This window comes from Pleuronectes platessa, chromosome 14 (assembly GCF_947347685.1).
Source record: "Pleuronectes platessa chromosome 14, fPlePla1.1, whole genome shotgun sequence".
NCBI lineage: Eukaryota > Metazoa > Chordata > Actinopteri > Pleuronectiformes > Pleuronectidae > Pleuronectes > Pleuronectes platessa.
This window is the reverse complement of record NC_070639.1, coordinates 18,174,826-18,197,502: the sequence shown is the minus strand read 5'-3', so window position 1 is coordinate 18,197,502 and position 22,677 is coordinate 18,174,826.

Genomic DNA, 22,677 nt, shown 5'->3' with positions numbered 1-22,677 from the left:
GTTTGTGATCTGAATATGAATGAATTGCTCATCTCCAGTAAACATTGACTGAGTTTGAGGTTCCATGTTGTCACAGATTGTACAATATTCAACTGCCCATCTCAGTATAACAGAACCCCCCCTCCCCCAAAAAATAAAACCCAAGAAGAGATTGTGGTCTTGCCATTTGTATGAGTTTTATCAGCTGGGTTACTTCGGGTTTGTCATGTAAATAAGGAAGTCTGACATACAGTACCTAAAAGCTACAGAAAGGTTTGCTCACTGTTTAAAATGAATGTCTACGACCACAGTGAACTTTGAATTTAATAAGGCATTATCGCATAATCTGTATTCTGGTTAAAGCCAATAACTACTGCAGACGCACACTCACAAAAGAAAACTCTAATGAGGTTTGCATGACTTATTGTGTGTCTTGCAGTCAGCTTCATTTATAGCCATGCTAAATTGATTTGAAAAAACATTATTAAACCCACTGAACCATCCTTTCTCTAATTATTAAAGAGCAACCTCGACACTTATATTAGTAAATATACACACATTAACGCGGTTTTATTCTGCAGCCCAAACTAAACCTTCCGAGCCCCTTTCTCTCTCATCTCTGTGCTGCTGCGTTCACAGAATATTAAACTGCTGTCAGTAGAATACAGAGCATTTCTGAGACTTCCTCCTTCTTCCGTGTTTAAACTGAAATATCACAATGTAGTTATCTGGGGTTCTTTTTAAATTAAGCTGCTATAGGATAGAGTCTATCCATGACAATTATATTATTTTTCCTTCTATCTCCTTTTTCAAGACTGTTGTCAGTGTGGACCCCAAAATAATTATAACATTTAGATGTTTAAATGAAGCTTCATTATTTGCAATTTCATTTCATATCAGGACATTTAGTTCTATAGCCTATTTAGTTTGACATTTAATATGTTGTAATTGTGAGAGGACACATTTGTATCAGTATCAGAAATACTTAATCATGTATAAGTATACAATATTCATACCATAACATGTTTGTACTACCCCTTAAAGGTTCAGTGTGTAGAATTTAGCGGCATCTAGAGGTGAAGCTGCAGCTGAATACCACTCCTCTCACCCTACTCTTCACAACATGAAAGAGAAACTGTGGTTGCCTTCAGTTTTCATAATAAATCAAAAGGTTTTTAGTTTTCCAGTTTGGATTTCTGTAAAAAACATGGTGGCATAGAGAGGACCCCCTCCTGAGTATTTCAATATAAAGGGCTCATTCTAGGGTAAAGGAAAGAACAATCTGCACAATTCAGATGAAACACAAAATCAATAATCACAAGGATTATCTTATATTCAATAGATCCCTTTCACCTAAATCTTACAAGCTGAACCTTTAAAGTGAATGCATGTCATTCCAAGAGGTGCCAGTTCTCTGTGAGTATCACAACATCGCTGCTCCATAGAGGGGCTGGTAACTTGGTTTCACATTACACTCCTCGTCTAATGATAGGCCTTTTTTGTATCCTCTTCTTTTAGTTGAACCCGACTCTGTGACCGTGGTGTGTTGATAATTGCAGATAAGGCACAGGTTGGCTTAGTAATTGCAGGGGATGGACGCTAATTTACGCTGAAAGACCCTAGGTGTGATTTGTTCCTCTTATCTATACGGACGGCCGGCTGCATGGTGTGCACTATAACCAGCACTGCTGCCATCATTACCGCTGCTATGGAGACAGGAGGGCGGACAAGGTCTCATCCAAATCCATCAGCGAGTATGAGTTATTCAGCCCTGCTCTGGACAAGCTCGGCCGAGAGAGGGGTGAAAGGGCTGCTTAATCTTTCTACATCAGATGGCAGAATTAAAAAATCAATGCTTCTCAGTTTATTCCCCCCCCCCCCCCCCTCAAGACAGAGGTGCATGAGGTGAGGAGAGGAGGCTGCAGAGTGAGGACAGCATAGTGTGCGTCTGTTGGTAAAGGGTGGGTCTCATCCTTGTGTTAATGAAGATGAAGGGATCATAGGGGCAGCAGCGGTAAGCAGGACACACACTGATCACACACTAATCACAGTCACGTGGAGCCAGATGCTTCACAGAGGCAGCTCCGTGCCGTCACAGTTACATGGGTGAGGCCACACTAAGCCACGCTTTTACCATGACCTTGGAGCTATAGGATAAAGCAAAACAGCCGGTGGTTGTTCTTATAGAAACCCACTTGTGCACATCTACGTACAAGCCAACAGACCAGAAAATGGAAGCTTATCACACTAAAGTTACAAAAGATTTCCTTTTTTTCCCTTTAATTTATCCATAAGGTTAAATAGAGGAAAAATAAATAGAAATAAATATGAGCTGTTTTTTAAACGTATTGATCAAATGCGAAATAATCCTATAGAAGCATAGCCTTCCTCAGCCCAAAGTGAAGATTAAAGATCGACACAAATGAGACCAAACAAATACAAATATATGAACGTGATAACAGTGCATCAAATGTAATAGTTCACAACAGAAGCCAGTCATAAGCGCGATATTAGCTCAGAACTACATGTGTGAAAGTTTAAAAGTAGTAGATTGATTGGAAACAAGAGACCATGAAACATCTGTGAGCTGTGTGGGCTAGAGGGCTTCACAGGAGGGGACAGTCTGTTGCCAAACAAGTGAAATGGCTGAACGCTTCAGATCGGTAATTGGGGAGACAAGACATTTGGTTATGTCAAGAGTCACAGGACGGTGAACTGTCCACGCAGGAGAACATCCTACCAGCACCACGCCTTCAGGCATCTGTGACAGGTATATTTCAACACTTTGCACAATCTAATATCAAGCTGATTTACAAATGGTGTCATCTAAACTAAAGGTAATGTTTCAGGGTTTAGCTATATAACAAACTGTCTTGAAAGCACATTTGCAATAGAAGCATTTTATTATTTTTATTTTCCAAACCTTTTTAATGCATGATACTATATTGAGAATCTTTCATTATACTTCAGTACAGGTCTCACAAATGACGTAATGAATATTTTGTCACATCAGTCATTATTATACTTTGAAAAGATTGTTTAAGAAATGAACAGTGACTTGACAGTTATTATTGTTACATACACGAGTTGTTCAAAGGGGTTTCATGGTTTCACTATAATATTTTCTTAAAAATTACTGCTTTATTCTTGTAAAATTGTGAGTTTCTTCTCAATTACAATTCAAGTCCTGTATAATTTTTTCAACATGGCATCAATGTGGCCCCAATTTTCAATTTAGAATTTGTCTGACAAAAAGATAAACTAAACTATTCTCTGAAGGCTTTATTAGGTAATTCAATGTTGGCATGCACATATTTGGATAAAGTTGGCCCAGTTACCATTTATAGTAATTTAATTTGAAACGCCTTACCCCTGCGAAGGTAGGCAACTTTGTGTTTATTTATAAAGTTTTAAAAAAGACCTTAAGTGAAAGGACTACAGGTTTGTCATTATGGATGTGTTACAAGTTGTGTCATCCATTCTAACACTAACACTAGAAGTTCTCCAAACAGCAATTTTCTGTGGGGTTTGTGCCGTCCCAAAAAACAGGAGACAAGACAAATGAAGCCCGACTGTTGGAGAGACTTTCCACCATTACCTCTTCTACTAGTCCTCCGTGTCATTAGTATCACATGGCTCACAGCTCAGTAGATTTATATCCTCGGTTTGGTGCTCAGGCCTTCTCAGGTGAGCCGAGGTGGAGACTGTGGTCTTTGTATTGGAGACAGTAAGCAAGAGAAATAATGGACTGGAAATGGTTTTCTGCATCAGATCATGAGTGATGGCACTTACTCACCGGGGAGACAGGCCTCTGCGGTGACTTTCATACTAATTGTTTGGGTTTACATTGAAATCGTAGAGAAATCTTAGACTCAAATAACAAAGTCATCCTTCAAAATGGGTCTAAGTGTACTTTTATCTCCTACAAACATTTTGATTGAGAAGCCACACAGGTCTATATAAGTTTCTCTCTCAAGAGATTGTGAGTTGACTGCAAAGTATCCCTGCTGTGGTACAGTATTTAATCTCACTGCATTTTCATACATATGGATGTAAACACTCTCTTGACTGTGGATGGATGGATGGATTCAGTAGTTGCTCCTGTAAAATTGAGAAAATATTATTAACCAAATCAGTTTGAATGTTAAAAGAAATATCAGAGTCAGAATTTATATCTGGGCATTTAAGAATTAAACTACAATGCACTTTAATTCATGTGTTTTGGTGTTTGTTTCAAAGTGAGTTGTAGTATTCACAGGTTTCTGCACTCATGCCTGACATATGAGAAGTTCCTTTAGTGTCCCTGTGTGTTCACTGTTGCCAAAAGATTCTCTTACTTAATTGCATTATCAATGACACATTTGCCTGAGCTGTTGAAATAACTTATGTGTTGAAAGTTCTACATACAAACAGAAATAGGGGGAGATAACCACGGTTCTATCAAACTTACTATAATTTGTTTTTGTTTTTGTCAAATTCAGACGAAAGCAGTTATTTTCCAGGTAATTTGCATTATAAATAGCATGCTTTCATTCTAAAGATGGCCATAATTACATTGCTTTCTGACGCCTCAGGATTCACATAGTGGAGTCAAAGCTTTATAGTGGACATTTTAATGCATGTTATAAAGATCTACTACGAGCCCATCACCTCACTCACGTTTCGACGCAGCTCTGAAAATAGCCCATCTGAATAAGAGTGTGTAATTATCTCTGCAAGATCCATCGTCAGTTGTGTATTTGTCTTGAGTAGCAGAATGGCTGGGGGGTAAAGCACAGTTTGAGACCAGAAGGAATATGTTGTAATTGAGTTGATATTGCACAGAATGCTATGTGCCTTTTATTGTAAAAAGAAAAGAAAATGTAATTTTTTTTACCGTGCAGATCACACCGGCCCAAATCCCAGGATTTAACGCTTAAGGTGATCAATTATGAAAATTAATATACTGTCTTATATCAATGACAATACAATGTTTTATTATATTCATATCACTGCAAATAACACAATATATAGTAAGTGTGGTTTTTAAGTTGTCATCTGAAAACACTCCGTCTGCAGCTATCGTGAAAATATTGCGGTGGAAGTTAGATCACACTGATCTCTCTCTCTCTCTCTCTCTCTCTCTCTCTCTCTCTCTCGCTCTCTCTCTCTCTCTCTCTCTCTCTCTCTCCCTCTCTCTCCCTCTCTCTCTCTCCCTCCCATCTGTCACAGTCACATAGGCCACTGGGAGCTACAGGAAGCCCTGCCACTGCAAATTGAGTCTAATTCTTTTGGAAACAGGGACAGAATGGCCTGTTTATTTTTTTTAATACACTCAGTGCTGTGGGTGAAGATGGCCTAGCTGAGGTGAATCTCCAGTGTCACTGTTGGTCACTGCAGTGGGTAGCTAACAGGCCTCAGGTTGCAGTGGAGGTGAGACCACCCGGTGTGCAGGGCAGTTGAAGTGTCAGGCAGGACACCAGCTCTCTGAATTCTCATCTGAGCACAACACAACAACTTCTATGTAGCAGTGTATATCTATTTTTACTTATTTATCTATTTCTGGCCGCAGCCTCTTGACCCCTTTGAATATGACTGCTATCCATGAACAGGAAGGAGAAAAGGTGATTTGTCACGGATCAGTTCAATGTTGGCCTCATCAATGATCTGATATCACATGTGGACTGACCTTCTTGAGAAGTGGGATTTCCTCTGTGGGCTCTGACGCTGAAAACTGATACAAACCAAAAAAGCGGCTTTTTACAGTGTTTTACCGTCCTGTTGTGTAATCAATATCTCCTCTCAGGCTTCACATCTAATTCATCTTTTAACCATCATTTAGAACTGACGAATTGGAGAAGCTTTAAGTTGCAACAGTGCCATCAAATTTGGTTTAAATATAACACATTGTCTCCTGCCTAGAAAAACACAGCATGTCAGCAAACAACCACAGCTGCCGTCTTCTCCTCTCTTCTCGTGGATCTGTTCAAACACAGTGCTGCTGTGTACTCGGAGGCATTCTGAGCCAAACACACAAACAACCAGTGTGGTTACATGCATATTCTGCTCGAAACACGGCTGTGCTAATAAATCCATATCTCTTTATTTGTCAACAGAGACCAATGTCAGTGCAGCTAATGACACTGGGCTTTAGAAGCCTTATCACTGAATAAATAAACGGGTTGTTGCATATCAATATAATAACAAGCTACCTGACGTCAGTATGACTACAAACAAAAACAAATGAATCTGTCAATGACAGCTCATCCATCGCCAGTCGCTGACAGTCATCACGATGTCGAGCATCCCCCCCACTCCTCTGACAGCTGGGCGTGTCCTGCCACACACACCCTGTAATTCCAAACTTCGCTAGAAGAGAGAAACATACATTTATTAAATATTATATAGGAGTCGGGTCTTATTTTACTTTGAGTATCGGCCTTTGGGTTTTGCAGTGATTCTTAAAGACCAGCTGTGTGCAGAGAGCAAACCAGCTAATTGCATGGGTCTAATTTAGGCCTGATATGTATTAGTTACTGCTGATGTAACAAACCACCCACACATTTGTTATTTAAACTAAACAACACAATTTAAATGGCTCCTGTTCCCCACCCCGGGAATACAGTGTCTGTGTAAAGTATGTTGTGCACAATACAGCTCAAATATGAATAGAAAATATAAATGCTAAAGGAAAATGGAAGAAGGAAATAAAATAAACATCAATGATAACACAAACTACAGGATTTTTATTCTGTATTCCAAGGCATATGGAAGTGGAAGAAGTCACCTTTAGTAAAAAGAAAATTCAATTGTTAAATTTAGAATATTTGTGGCTCTTGGAGAATGATTTGTAATGATTTGTTGCGTCACAATTTCAATCTGGTTCACACAAGATGTGTAAACATTCAGTTCGCTGGAGAATGTCTGGGATGATCTTATTTCCTTCTATAGGCCACCAGATTTTATTTTGTAACATCCACTGTCTGTACTCACGTCAGGCTAAAATGTGAATGTTACATACAGACTACCACCTTCCTCTTCTGCCCCCCCCCACCCTTCTCTGATGTCCTGCTCCTCTAGACTTTTATCCTCACAGATTACACTGATGTTCTATTAACGTGGTTAGTTTTCATTTAATAGAGGACATCAAATTGAATTAAGGAGCAGTTTAGTCAACAGCTCAGCATCAGCTGCAGGTCAGCCTGAACCACATCTTTCTCCTGCTTCCCTCCAGAGCTGCAGGACTGATGGGGGTGCTGATGTGGTGTAAGGACGTCGTCGGCCCCGGCTTTGGCCCGACCCTTGACCTCTGTCACTTTGACACATGTTTACATAAGTCAAATGCGAGGAAGTAAAGTGGGCCGGGAACCCTGCCTGTCACAATACACCCCCCCTTGATCACAGCCTTATTTACAGTCATCTCCCACAGCCCTTGATTGATGGCAGCCATCTCATTAACGCCACCGCAGTCCAAGGCCTCCGAACATGTCCGATCAGCACGTCCCTCCTCACTCCGGTGGTTGCACTGCAATTAAAAGCCCCCCCGGAAACCACAGTGCACCTCTGCAAAAGAGGAATGAGCCGTACCATAACTATTACTCTGAGGCTTTGATATTGTTTCAGACAGCGGGAGAGGAAATGCAAAGAGCCGAATGGGTACGAAGGAGAGGTTGGAGGGAGAGGTGTTGGCGTGATGTGAATGATTTATTAGAGTAGCTGGACACTTAATAATTACTTAACACACACATACATAGATCACCTTTACAGTATTTCTGTCAGGCGACGGTGCAAGAATGGAAATGATGTGTGATTGATGCCAGGAAGCATAGGCACGGCCCAGGGGGAGAGCAGTGCAAGGTCTTACTTATAAAAACATCAATCAGGGAGCATGGTCTGTGAAGCCATGGGTTGTGAAACACCAGAGACCCCCCCCCACCCCCCCACCCCCTCCACCCCCTCTCTTTACACTGTGAACAAAACTTGCCTCGGTGAGAAGAAGGGTTCCTTCGCTCTGTTAATGAAGACATTGATGCCGCAAACAGAAGGAACACATCGACACCGCGCGCAACCTCGACGGCTCACCAGAGCCGCAGACACAAAAAATGCACCACACCTTGTCGGCCACGTCACAACCTCATTCCTGTGAGTGAACATTGCCGTGTGACAGGAAAGGTTCAAACTAAAGTAAAGTTATAATGAAGCGTTCGCTGATATCGTGTCCTCTTCTCTGCGGCTGCACCACATTTCATTAGTCCTATTTCATATGGGATCAGATTACAATAAACAAACCATCAATGATCCTGGACTCCGCCACAGAATGCAAATCACATTTTGTTCAGCACTGTACACGATTGAGTCCCACGAGCTAATTACCTTTGAAACCCTGAGAAGCAGAGCTGCATGAAATGGTAAACAAAGAGGGCATCATTAAGGTTCACTTTTTTTTTAACAACAAAAGCCAAAACAAATCTCATATAGTTCACAGCTCCGCTAGAAAAGAAAGACATATATTTAAGATATCCTTGGTGTTCTGAGGTGAACTGTTGAATCCTTTTGAGTTTTTAAGGAGAAATAAAGTTAGAGCCTGTGTTACATCACTGTTATCATTGTATAAAGTTATCTTACCGGCGATTCTGCCCAAGTACAACTTTGGATGTTTAATTGTCCTTCAAGGAACATTTCAGTCTCAACACAATACAGAAACCTATAGAACTTTACATTAAATATTCATGTAGAAATGCGTTTGTGTTACTTTTAAATGTGTTGGATTTCTCATAATATTTATCTAGAAACAAATCCCAAAAGAATTGAATTGCTTGTACAGTGGCGTGTTATGTGAGTGGTGCACTAACATGAAGAGCCCCGCCCCAAGTCATGGAGTCTCTGTGTTGTGTTCCTCAGGACAAATGTTTACCAGGACCTGTTCTGCTCTTTTTCTTTTTTTTTTACATTCACAGAGGTCATTTGTCAAGCCTCTTTTAATTGGGTTATTTTTCATGGGACAAACAAAGCCCTCTGGAGACTATTTCATTTAAAATGTTGATAAGCACCTGATTATTCCTGTGTGTGTTATCTCCACGATGTTATAACACGAGGGCAGTGCTAAGCCGAGGCTCTGCTAATATGTTAATTAGGATTTTTATTCTCTAATGCTGATGAAATGTACAAGTTTCTTTAGCGGAGACAAAGAAAACTCATGCCTGTTCCTCTCTAAATGTGCACACTTAATAATAAGCCTAATTCATCTCTGTTCTTGCCATTTGTGAAGTTTTATTTAATGGTTTGTATTCTCTCTTTTTATAATGGCCATTTTATTTGAGACTTCCTAGAAGGAAATGTGAAAGCACTCCAGTTTCCCCTTGGTGCCTATTTGCATTGCATTACGGTGCAGGTGCAGTGGCTAGGGAAGGGTCTGGAACCATGCTAATGAACAACCTTGTTTTAATTAACTTCAAGTTAAAATGGCGTGAAATTGGAAATGATTATTGCCAAAGTAAACATGCCTAATTAGGATATAAGGGGTGTAAGTAAATTATTTGATAACTATTGTTTATTTAGAGCTGTGCATCACCTGGCTTGGGTTAGGAATTAATTTGCCAACTGAATGCATGATGGCAGACAATCAAATTTACTGTGAGTTGTAAAGAAATTATCATTACGGCTGTTCACTCAGTTTAAGCCTCTTTTACAGTTAAGATTACTAATATATACTCTGTCCCCGAGTCCAGCACGAGGAGATCTGCATGTGCTCCATCTCCATAAACCAAGAGGAATAATCAATAACACAAGTCGATAAAATAGAAATGTTTATGTATTCCGCGGCGTACTTAAGTCAGTACTTGTACACACACATATTGGAAGAGTGAATCTAAATACCTCAATGTGGGAGACATGTTATAATAACTGAATGACTGAAAATGATTTGTTACAGAGGATGTTTTTGAATTGACGTAGTATTCTGAAGTTGTTGAGAAGTCTCAATACCTGCTGCACTAAAGAGCTCTTTCATATTTCAATCAGTGCAGCTCAGCTGAGCAGATTGAGAGGCTGGCACCAACAGGAAGGAATCTGCCACCGGGTGATGAATGAGCCTGTCAGATTAGGTAGAATTTGATCTATTGTATGTCTATTGACGGAAGTTTAATTTCACTGATCGAATCATGAGCGACGATGCATGTACGGACATATGCTCACTCATTACTTCCTGGACTGGCGTGCCCCTCCTGGCTTCACGATGATTTCCATGCTGACCTCTAATTTGTGTTATTGTGACAGTTGGGTTCATTCGGGCACGTACATCTCAGAATTACGATTCATTCAAGTGGGATTTCTAGGGCGATGTTGAGCTATTTTAATGCTGCCTAGACTGGTCTGTGATTTTACTACCATCCACATGTGTTATTATGCTTCCACACCAGCAAGAGGCAGTGGTCAGAGTTATCATGCATTTGGATGTCCATCCATCTGTACATTGGTCGGTTCTTAATTCTTCAACATGAAATCTCAAGAACGTTTTGATGGATTTCTTTTAAAAATTTTGGGACAAACCATTATTTGGAATCTGGGATGAACTGATTAGAATTTGGTTGTCAAAAGGTCAAGGTCTCTTTGATCTTACGAAACAAGTTTTCTGTCTTATTAACACAACTTCTCAAGACTCGACACCTTGGAAGTTCTTCACATCTGGTACAAATGCTTGTTTAGACTCAGAGATTAACTGATTCGATTTTGCTGATCTGATGTCAAAGGTCACGGTGTCCTCACAGAACATGTTTTTGGCTTCTTGAACATGATATCTCAAGTCTGCCTTTAAGGAATTTCTTCAGTTGTCACTGATCAGATGTCAGTGGCCTGAGGTCAAAGGTCATGGCGACTTCATATGAGTCTGAAAAAAAAGATAAGGCTTAAACTGCGGTGGCCGACAGAGGTTCACCACCACAGGGTGGTCATTCTGGTTTGTGTTTAAAACCATGACACACTCCCAGCTCAGCCCAGAAAAAGAATGTGCTGAATCATTTTCATGAGAAGTTGATAAAGCTTAGTGTTATTAGTGAGTTGTTATTAATTAATTTAGAAATTCCTCATAATAATTTGCCTCCCATTTGATCATTTACAATATAAATCAAATGTGCTGCAGCTCCTTGATGTAATAAACATGAACTTTAAAAGAACGTTTATGGAAATATAAAAAAAAGATGGGAATTAAAATGCTAAGAAAAGAGATAACTTGAACATGATATATGGTAATTAAGATTATAATGCCAGGTGACCTTTCACGACACAGCAGAACCCTGAATAATGATGTGATTAGAGTTACAATTAAAAAACAAAAAACCTATCAAATAAAACACCAAATATGAAAATATGTATTACTTAATAGTCTTATTATCAATGGCAGTGGTTTCTGCTTGGCCACCTGGATGTGGTCAACTAATTCACAACTGTAGCTTCCTAGTTTCATATTGAAGTACATTGTGAACAGGCGTTTTACCCTCAGATCGTACTCATCCATACACATCAACACATGGAAAGCATGATGCAGGAAAACCCTTTGTCAGTTGAGCCTGGTTGTTCGCAGCCTTGATTCACTAAATAGTAAATTGAATCCTACACTTCAGCCAACAGCAATTTGACTAATTTTTATCTTATAACTGTAATTACAGATAAGCAAATCAATAAAAAGCAATATAACTGCTCTGGCTCTTTGCCACACTTTCACCAAACTCCAATTGTGCTGGAAGGGTGGCCTGAGGCTATTCTTCTCACTTGCACATTCTAAAGGCTGTTGAAGTTCTTTTTTGTAATGTAATTCTTTCCACTTTGAATCATCTACATCTAAATAATTTGAAAGTGCACATGAGAACGTTTACTACATGGACACAGGCGACGTGAATAATAAATGTGTAAATGCAGGTGATGTGTTCAAAGGCTCTTTTTCGAGGATATGAATAATAGCATACTAACTTCCTAAATGGCACAAACAACTGAAACATCTAGAATGTCTGTGGAAATGTTCCGATCAGATAGTTCTTGTTCTTGATTACATTAAATCCTTATCAGCGCCTACAACTGTGAACTGCTCATTAACAGAGAGGAAAGCAGAGTAGGAATGAAAGAATTAAAGCTCTCTTGCCAAAAAACAAACTTTAAATGAGCTGCAAACTTTGTTCTTGCTGACCACTGTTGAAGAAGCTCTCGGATGTCATTAAAGGTGCACCAGAGCAAACGCCTGACACTGGGTGTGAACCAGGGGGCAGACTTAAAGCTTTTAATCAGAATTTATATTAACACAAATTTAAATATCCTCGCAACTTGTTTGTACCACTCACTTAGTGGATATGCATTTAGGGCTGTTAGTAGGTTTACTATCTTGCAATGGCATATGTGGAATATTTGCTTATCTTGTCTATATCCATGTGTCACTAAACACTAATCCTCCGTCCATAAGGTTTCAGTTTAACGACGCTATTCCTGAAAAAGTAAAGTTTTCCTCAAAGCTGACAAGCTGTTTAGTGGGAGGGCCAAATATATTTTATTTTCAGCACTCAAGTATGTTCGGGCAATTTTCTTTCATCAGGATGTGTAATACTGCTGTAAAATTATGACCATGTGAATAACAGGAACAGCACTTAAAGGACACTGATGGAACACGCTGAAGGTAAAAGGCTGATTTATTTTCATATTTGCATTTTTACAAGAAAAGTTGCCGCAGAAAATCTATTTGCCCTTCTTGTGCTTTTTAGTTGAATTATTTTTGACACGTTTGCTTTGTAGTTGCTTTGATGGTTTATTGTCCACACAGGATCCACTTCCTTTATCTGATGTATTGAATTAGCAACTCACTCTACATTCGGTCGCTGTTACCTTTTCATGCTCTCTCCAGAATGCTTGTCCAACTGAATTTCACAAAAATTGCTGTTGCTGTTTTCCAGTAGCTGATTGCAATCTCGGCCAAGGAGATGGACACATGCCATTGGGAGCAGCCCAAAGAAAGACAGAAAAAACTCTCAGATTTACAACAGCTGTGTATTAGTGATATACTCGGCTAATTGCGGATTTATCGGGTGGGTAGGGTCATAACAATTTTCATTTCTGGTTGGGGTGGGTGAAGTTTTGCATCATACATCATAAATGTGTTAAAATATGAATTGCATTCCCTAAAATGTAAACGACACGGAAAGAGAATCTTGTGCCTTCCTGCTGCAAGGAGTGTCTCATTCAGTGCAGCCGGGCGCATCATTGAGGCCAGGCCGGTCTAAGTTTTTGTGCAGTTTCCAATTACTAGATAGTGAAAACATGGGGCCCTATTTTTTGTCAGCGCTCCGTGCAAGTGCAGTTAAATGTCCAGTGTGCAGGGAGCGTGTGCATCGGGTATCCTGGTGAAAGGATGCGCCTGAAAAGGGAGAGATTGAGATGTACTAACCGGACATAGTTTCATTGCTTTTATCCTTCCCTTTAAGTAGATTTACCTTATGAAATTACATTATTTGTAATGGGTGATGGATAGTTTACAGATTTACCTTGTGACGCCCCCCCCCCCCCCCCCCCCCCCCCTCTCTCTCCCTCCCTCTTTCTGTGGCTAACAGTCAGCCCTCACTAAACTGACACTACACTGTTGCGCGGTGTGCTCTGTCCTTAGTGGGACGGATAAGGGAAGTTTAAAACAATGTCTGGTTGGTTAAGTCGAACCCCGACACTAACACACCCACTTCATCTCAATCTCTCCCTGTTTCACATGCGCCTGACCCATCCTGTCACCAAACTACCAAACGCCCCGTAAGCCATGGGGCTCGAAAATAGCTCCATATGTTTTTATTGCAAACGTTTCCACAACGGTGTGTCCTCAGAGTCAGTGCAGACAGTGTTTGTCAAACTAAAGCTCATTATAGAGGCGACATCATGTGGTTAAGTGAAAAGTTTCATCTCTCACCCAACAAGCTTCTTCAGTTCAGCTCGACAGGTCTTATTAGTAAAGAACAGATTCATATCTCGTGGCCAAGAGTTGTTTGTCTGGTTCCCACACATTAATAAGTCGTGGGTACAAGTTAAGTAAATGTGAATTTAATTTAAACCAGCCTACTTAAGTGAAATATGTTACAATAATATCACCAGTAGAGGTGAACCATGGACAAATATTTCTTACATCACTTATTTAAATAAGAAGCAAACCCCATCCGATCCTGATATGAACCTTAGATTAAAAAGCTCAAGGTGTGTTGACATTTTGTGACTAATCAGAACAAGAAAGGGTCTTGCCCTGCCAATTGGATTTCTTCTTTAAACAGCATGATCTCTAGCTCCAGGATCTCAGTTCCTGTAACTTCAGTATTTTCATCCCCTCTTCAACTTCCTCTTCAGTATTTCTGTTGTCAGTCTTTTAATTGGCTCATGTTTTAAAATCGTAATCTTAAAAACATCTGCTCACACTCAATACTTTTTTATAAATGGGTGAAACTTTTTTTCTTGAGCAATTAAATGATGGGCTCACATTTGAGACTGCAGGGTTTCAGGAGGTCAACCTTGAATACATACTTTTTTGCATTCCAATGCTGTTTGATAATCAGCTGATGTTTTTGGAGCTCAAGCCCACGAAGGGCAGATCTGTGTTGAAAGTGAAAATGAAAATCAAAGATTAAAGTACGGAGGGAGAGCAGGAAGAAAACATCTCCTGTGGTGCGCTGTAAACCGTGACAGAGGGAGGTTAAGTTTTATTTTCAGTGTCATGGAAGGCACTTTGTAGGAGTAAGAATTGAATAAGAGAAAGTTCAAATTGCACCCAACCTTCCTTTCAAGTTTCTTCACTTAGTCAGTGTGCCCAAGATGGAGATGCTCTGTTTACAAAAGCCCAGCCCGATACCAGGCACATCAGTTTAGTAGCAACCGATGACAGGCACACAGCATTTAAAAGTATTATATACTATACGTTAGATTGAGGAAAAAGTGTAAAATCGCTTTTTCAAAAGACAAAACAATGACAATATGAAAGTTAAACAAAATGGAATCTGTTGGTGCGAACGACAATATTAGTAAAAGTTGCAACCATCACTGCCTATGTACTTTAATGCGTCCTTAACGCTAGTGAGAGTTTCTTACAAACAATGGACATGGTCATTAAGGATGAGGTTGTGACAACATACCCTTTAAGAAAGAGGCAGAGGCAGTGAATTTTATATGGTGAAAATGACTTGTTCTATGTCCTATTGTTGCCCCCCCCCCCCTAGTTTCCAGAGGTTCCGCTCCTTTTCATCTGTTTTGCCTTTATCCGCAAAGCTTTCAGAAGGAGTGCACAAATACTGATGAAAAACGTACGTGTATCTAACGTTGAGCATAAATGAGCCTTAAATGGAGCCTCACACCGAGTTTCAGAGTGTTGTTTGGCTGTCGGGTCTACAACTCTACTGATTTATGATCAAAGCTGCAAAAACAAAGCTGAACACTACCTTTCAGCACCAAACAGCAGACACAATAAGCCACTATCTGTTCAACATAGTGGTGCATTTGGGTGTTAGCAGTTGGTTGAGAACCAAACCAGAGCTTAAAGAGATTAAATGTTAGCCATAGATTTGCCAGGTGTTTAACAACATGATTCCAATTTAACAAAAACCCACAATAGCAACTCGAAGGTGATGATGCATCAGTGTTGACGCGCAACAAACAGTTGTTCCCTGACAACAACAAATGATTATAACTGGATGCTTGACTTCTTATTTAAGGAACAGACAGAAATTAAGCCCCATTTGAGGGATTTTAGTTCTCATACAAACTTCACACAGAGAGTGTTATCCATTGTTTCTCTTTTGACAACACACACAAACACTCACACACACACACACACACACACACACACACAGACACACACACAGTGAATAGCACCATAGCAGCTGCTGATGTGTACGGATCAATGATTCAAAAAACAGTAAGGAAACAAATTATTGTTTAACCACATGCCTCCAATGTCCAGGAATCAATAGATGAGATGTATTAGAGTACAGATGCTCTGTTGAGCTCTGAAATTCATTCTGGTCTATGTGTTTTCTTCGGACGGCAGAGTCACATCGTGACCCAGTTTGAATCACTGCAGCCGTTCTGTAACTGCGATTATCCAGTGAATGGTGCACCTCCGATTTAAAATCTTATTTCCTGAAAGAGAAAATCTGACTGGGTTTTGTAATCGTGTGTCCCAGCGGAACAGGTTTATTTAGTTTTCTCTGGTTATGTTGAATGTGGTTTTCATTCTACTGAGACATCTCTTGTATATTTGAGACATATATCTGAAAAGGCTGGCATGGTATTAGTTATGCCAATATACACTACAGTATTGTAGTGTTTACTCCCAATGATCAATAATAACTTTCATATTGCAACCAGAATTATAAACATGTTGGTATATCTTTTTTACTCCGTACAGCTCATGAGCTGTCGTCTCTGTCTGCAAACCTCAAGTCATTGCTTATGTTGTGTAGTGTAACAACTGTCATTTTCGAGGATGTGGAGTTGACTCGAGATAATGTAATAGCATCGGCAGTTTATGTCTGAACATATATTTTCTTTGATGTGAAAACGTTCAACTTTTTCCTATGAATATTTCTCGGTTTCAGGATTGAAATGTTTACTTGCAGTAAGTCTCCTGTGAATTGCAGGTTGTCATGCAGTTTCACTCACTTCATTTGTACATGTTAGAGGAGACGTTCATAGGGAGCGTCTGTATTATAGGTCTTGTTTATAAAAGAGATGAAAGCAAAGTTCTGAACCCATCAACTCTGAGTCACAGGGTGTCTTTCAGACCAGACATGAGACGAGAGCCTGTGTTATTTGTGCCATCCAAAAAGTAGTCACTACCTTTTACAGCAGAACAAATAGTCAGTGAAGAGAGCCAGGCTGAAGGTTTGGTTCCATGGCTGATATATATTAAAACCTTTTCCAGCACTTTTTGTCACTTAGAAACAAATACTATGTATTTTCTTTTTTACTTTCTTTGGTTTTGTGTAGATTGTCGGGGAGTTGTGAGTCATGGGGATATTTATGTGGTAAAGTGCTGCTACAGAAGTGATGTCACAAAATAACTGCTGTTCTTTTTCTGAAGAAGAAAATGACTCCTTGAGAAAAACAACTTTGCACTTTGCATTATATTTTAACAAATTATATATTTCAAATGTAGAGACATTCTATATATTGGATTTATTTGTGAATGGCATCATGTCCCATTTGCACATACAGTATGTGAGCAGTCATTGTCGGCCAGATGTAGTAATAATGTACTTCTGATCCAGTTTCAAGCCTAATTTTTAAATGCACTTTCTAGAATTATATATTTTTACCAGATTAATGTTTCATCGGACTTCTGGCTCTTAAGTCAACAGATAGAAAAGCTGAGCAAACAGCCCAGCTGGTCTGTCCTTCTGGGATGTCCTGTGGTAGCTCAGTGAAGGAAAAGCTCTTGTTTTTAAAGTGAAACTACTCTATGCAGTGTTTTTTTTCAGATTTAATCATAAAAATTTGTTTCGGAGAGGAGGAGACCTCTGCAGATAATTAGGCTCGTGGTAATAACCGGAACGATGAACGCTGAAGGAATCCTCTGAAAAAACATCTAGTGTTCCAGTTCTGTCTCGTGTCCACGCATCCACAGCTAGCTCTCTGTCTGTCTGGCGTATCACTGCTGCCACACTCCTCACTGCCACTGGATATCTTTAGTTAAGAATATGAAGTGACGATATGATGAAATGCTCTTTCACAGTCATTACTCCACCGTCACGCTGTCACTCAAATAGATTGTCGCAGAATTACTCCTGATTGCATTTGAAATGCAAAACAAGCAAAGCATGTTGGGGCGGGCGGGTTGAGTTGCCTGCAGTTTGCAAGGTAATGCAAACTTCTTCACAAAGATCCTATTAAATACTTCTAAATGTACATTTATATAAAAATGACAGCACACAACAGGCAGCCGTCCCCTGTATCCGGTTTCTCCTATTAGGACACACCCAGCTATGTCATTAATTGCTTCTCTAAATCCCAATGTGTATGCAGGGGGTCCAGGGTTCATATTTGATGAATCACATTAAACAAAAACAAGGCACGCTGGTGATTTCTGCCTCCAGTTTGTCATTTCTTGCTGTGGTTTTCTGGACCACAGCCGGGATGTGCACGGCGTTATTCATCAGAAGCCTCCTACTGGAGACGTCGAGTTCCGAGCAGAACAGCAGGTGATGAAGTCGACACCAAGGAAACGCAGTTGAATCATGCAATGGAGCAGCTGCCCTTCAGCAATTACAGTTATGAAGTCATAAATCACAGCTTAATAGTTGAGGGAGCGGAGAGAAGCTACATGACGTGCTACCTCGGAGAGATTGTCACCTCGTGTATATTGCCCGTTAATATTTTTAAAAGAATTCCTCAGACCTACATCTTTAAAGAGCATTTTTTATTTGACTGGTATTTTTTACACAGCTTTTAAGATTTTGAACCTGCTCAGAACCTGCAACCTGCAACCTGCACACAGATCAGAAATGTCCTCAATAATGGTGACTTCTAATGAATCAGCATACGTTAATGTTGAAATGGAGGGAATTGCAGGTTTGTTTATTTGTTAAGCAGCATTTTTTTTTCTCTGAATGGATTAAAGTGCCCATAGAGAAAATGTTCACCTTTCCTTCAGTATAAAAGTGTTTTATATGTATACTTTCTGTTAAGATACAAATAACAAAGTCTGTAAAGGGTCAGTTTCTCCAAGTCACATCCAAGTAAAACATCATAATGTTACATATGAAATAAAAGAGGAAAACTACACTCTGTATGACTCTAACCATCCTGCTCGCTAAGTTCTTCCTGACCTTCAATTTCCTACTTGAACATTGTAACTATGGCGACGCTGATGATTACATCTAATCAGGAAGCGTCGGAGTAAAAGGAACTGGTTATACTGGCAAATTGCCGCAGACTGGCTAAAAATGATATAAGGGGATAAGAGGTGGTGCAGCCATGTACGATATGAGACAAACATGTATCCTGAATATTATAGCATGTAATCTCATGCTGGTCCTCCATAGATTAAAATGATGCAAAATGTAAATAGCCAAAATATAAAAACCGTTATTCCTCAACAATTGCTCCATATCAAAGCTTTAGGACATTTTCTGCACATTATACTATCAGCGTGTTTATGACACAGTATTTCAGTTGAGGTCGCAGCACACTTTAAAATGAAATGAATATAGTGGCATATTAATGATTCCATAGGGAGCATTAACATTCAGTCAGGAAGGATGAGAGAGCAAACTGTCTGTGGTCACCACATGTAAAACATTCCTTTTTTTGGGGGGGGGGGGGGGGGGGGGGGGGGGGGGGGTCTTGCTTTTACCTCTATTGCACCTGTTGTCACTTCCATTTGAACCAATGCAGGTGAAATTGAATCACAATCACTTGTGCTTCCTAAATGGACAGACTGATATGCCTGAAGTTGAACTTGTTGTTGTTCCCTTGATCAAGCAGTAGGAATATTGGATTTGTTAAATTTAGGGTTAACTGATGTCTTAGTAAACGGCCTCTGCACCATGTCAAGTCAAAAGTAAGAATACTTTTGAGTTAGGGCATTCATTGTAACATTGTCCTCAGAGAATATTTTATATATCAAATCGAAAATTGTATTGTAACTGAAATATCCCTAAACCCAATCAAAACTGATTCCAATTGATAATAAATCAATAAACCGAATTGGGACCTTGTGAATGGGAGTTGAATTGTAATTGTAGCTGTGCACCTCAATTGCGATACACAGTCCAAGTGAGACCCTTGAACGGAGAGTTGTTGTTTTGTGCCTATTAATTGTCATTTTGCATTTCTTTGTAGCCTTGTAGTCAACGTTTTGCACCATTTTACTGCGCTTCGCTGTAGTTTTGTGTCTCTTTGTAGTGTTTTCATCTTCATCTCTCTATAGTCACTTATAATGGTTTGTGATCATTTTGTATATCTAGCCCCATGGGTCAGTTTCTGGGAGGCCTGTTCACATCAAACTGCAACATTAAGATCTGATACTGGTGGAAAGTACCTTGTTGACTTGCAAAAAATGTAAATTAACAAAAATATACTATAATCCCATCAATAGCAAATATATACACCAGCCACAATCACGCCTCGGTATTTGTTGTTGTAGTTTACTTGCATAAAAATGTACAATAATACATCCCTTAGTATTAGTAATATTTACAATTCATTCACGATCTACAACTAATAATAATACTATTCGTAAAAATCACAAAACCTCATAGAAAACCGGTCGTGAAAAGGAGGTGATGTGGGTTGCTGGTGCTCCCAGTGCTCAGCGTGCTGGCTGTGGAAGTCCTCTGAGTGGAGGTTGGGATAAACAAAGGTTAATCCTCTCAGACAAGCAGAGGAGAACAGCTCCGGTCTGACAGGCCTCCCGTTCATTCACCAATGCCTCTGCTACCTGGAGGCAAATTCCCCTCTGTCTCTCGGTAAACTCTATTTGTTTAAACAAGGATAGACATTTGCTGTCCTGAAGTGAATAGAAAGGCATTGTGGAATTTTGCTCACAAAGTCAGTCATTAAAAAAAAAAAAAGTCTTTGTTGTTTCTGCTCACCTTGTGAAACCACTGATGATATTTAAAAACACAAGAATCTATAGGTAATTATATTTTAAACTACTATGTATTCTATTCCAAGGGACCTGGAATAAAATGCGTATGTTTTCATCATTCTGTACTGTAGCGCACATACAGCTCTATTTCTGTCATAAATTTTATGATAGCGTCTACAGCATGATAACTTCTCATATGTGACAGACCACCTCCAAAATGTGGTGGAGCCAAACGTTTTACAGGTAAAGATCAATGCTACATGGATTTACAACTGATAATAATACCCCCCCCCCCCCCCCCCCCCTTGGACACAATATCACAGTGTGGGGGAATTGCATCATTTCTCTTTTTTGCATCTTATAGTTACAATGTAAAAGGTCAGAGTTCTTTTTTTGTGTTTTTTGTGTTTTAGAGAAGTACACTAAATAAAATATTAAGATAAAATACTTGAGAACAATATTAACAAAGAGAGGAGACCTTGCTTCAGGAGTAAAAAATGTACCACAGCCTCTTCAGGATGTCTTTCAACATGTCCATCGAACAGTTTTCACAGATGGCGCCAAGAATTTATTTTTTAATTTGACGAAGTTCCTGTTGGTTTGTTAACAGCTCCAGCTGTGCGTGTTTGGGTCGTTCATTTTATTTGACAGGAGTTGAGTCACCTCTTGCATCATTCTAGCTTATATCTTAGATAAATTGACAAATAACCTTTGTTAGGGAAGTTGTTATCTATCTTCTACTACAGCTTCTATATTTGACATTCTGATGGAGGAGCTGGTTGGACGTGTACTTGCGGGCTGACTGAAAAAATAAAAGCCACAATATCGCTCTTTTTAAATTCCATCACTTATTGGTAAGCTTGCATTAACTAAATATTATTAGATTAGATTAGATTTCTTTATTTATCCACACAATGGGGAAATTCACTTGTTACAGCAATAAAGGAAAACAGAATTAAAGTAACAGTGCCGAAGCACAAATAAAAAAGATCACAATATGTACACTACTCAAACTACACATAATAAGAGTACAGATAACAAACAGATAACAAACAACCTGCAAAACAGACACTGTGCAAAAGCAGGTGCTGGGGATAAAGTGGAATGATGTAAGTGTTATTGTAATGAAAACAAAAATATTATAAGTAATATTGCAACAGTAGTGACCATGATACAGAAAAATAATTAAAAAGTAAGTGACCATAATATAAATAATACTACAACATAGCATACTGGAAATATAAATAATGCAATGTAACCATTTTAAGTGACCATGATATAAATATAGATGTAAAGTGTTGTGAATAAATATTGTGCATGGTAGTGGACTGAGTAAAACAAAAATACAAACATAAATAAGAAAAATAAAAATACAAATACAGCTATGGTGAGAGGTTGAGTGGAGATGGAGATAATCGACAGGGACTACAACATTATCAGGTGGTGCTGGTGTTGTAGAGCCTGACTGCGGCCGGGATGAAGGACCTGCGGAACCTCTCCTTCTTACACCGTGGGTGTAACAGTCTGCTGCTGAAGGAGCTGCTCAGGGACCCCACAATGTCATGTAGGGGGTGAGAGGTGTTGCCCATGACGGACGCCAGCTTGGCTAACATCCTTCTGTCCCCCACTTCATCAATGGAGTCCAGAGGACAGTCCAGGACAGAGCTCGCTCTTCTTATCAGTCTGTTGAGCCTGCTCCTGTCTCTGTCCGTGCTACCCCCCCTCCAGCAGACCACCGCGTATAAAGATGGCTGAGGCCACCACAGAGTCATAAAAAGTCCTGAGGAGAGCCCTGCACACTCCGAAGGACCTCAGCCTCCTCAGCAGATGGAGGCGGCTCTGGCCCTTCTTATAGAGGGCATGTGTGTTGTCCAACCAGTCCAGTTTGTTGTTGAGGTGAACACCCAGGAATTTGTAGCTCTCCACCACCTCTATGTCCAATCCTGGATGTTCACTGGTGTTAAGTAGGATGCTTTTTTCCGGAAGTTCACGATCATCTCCTTCGTCTTGCTGGTGTTCAGCTGAAGCTGGTTCAGCTCACTCCAGCTGACGAAGTCTGTGATGACCGCCCTGTACTCCAGGTCATTCCCCTCCGGAACACATCCAACGATGGCTGTGTCATCAGAGAA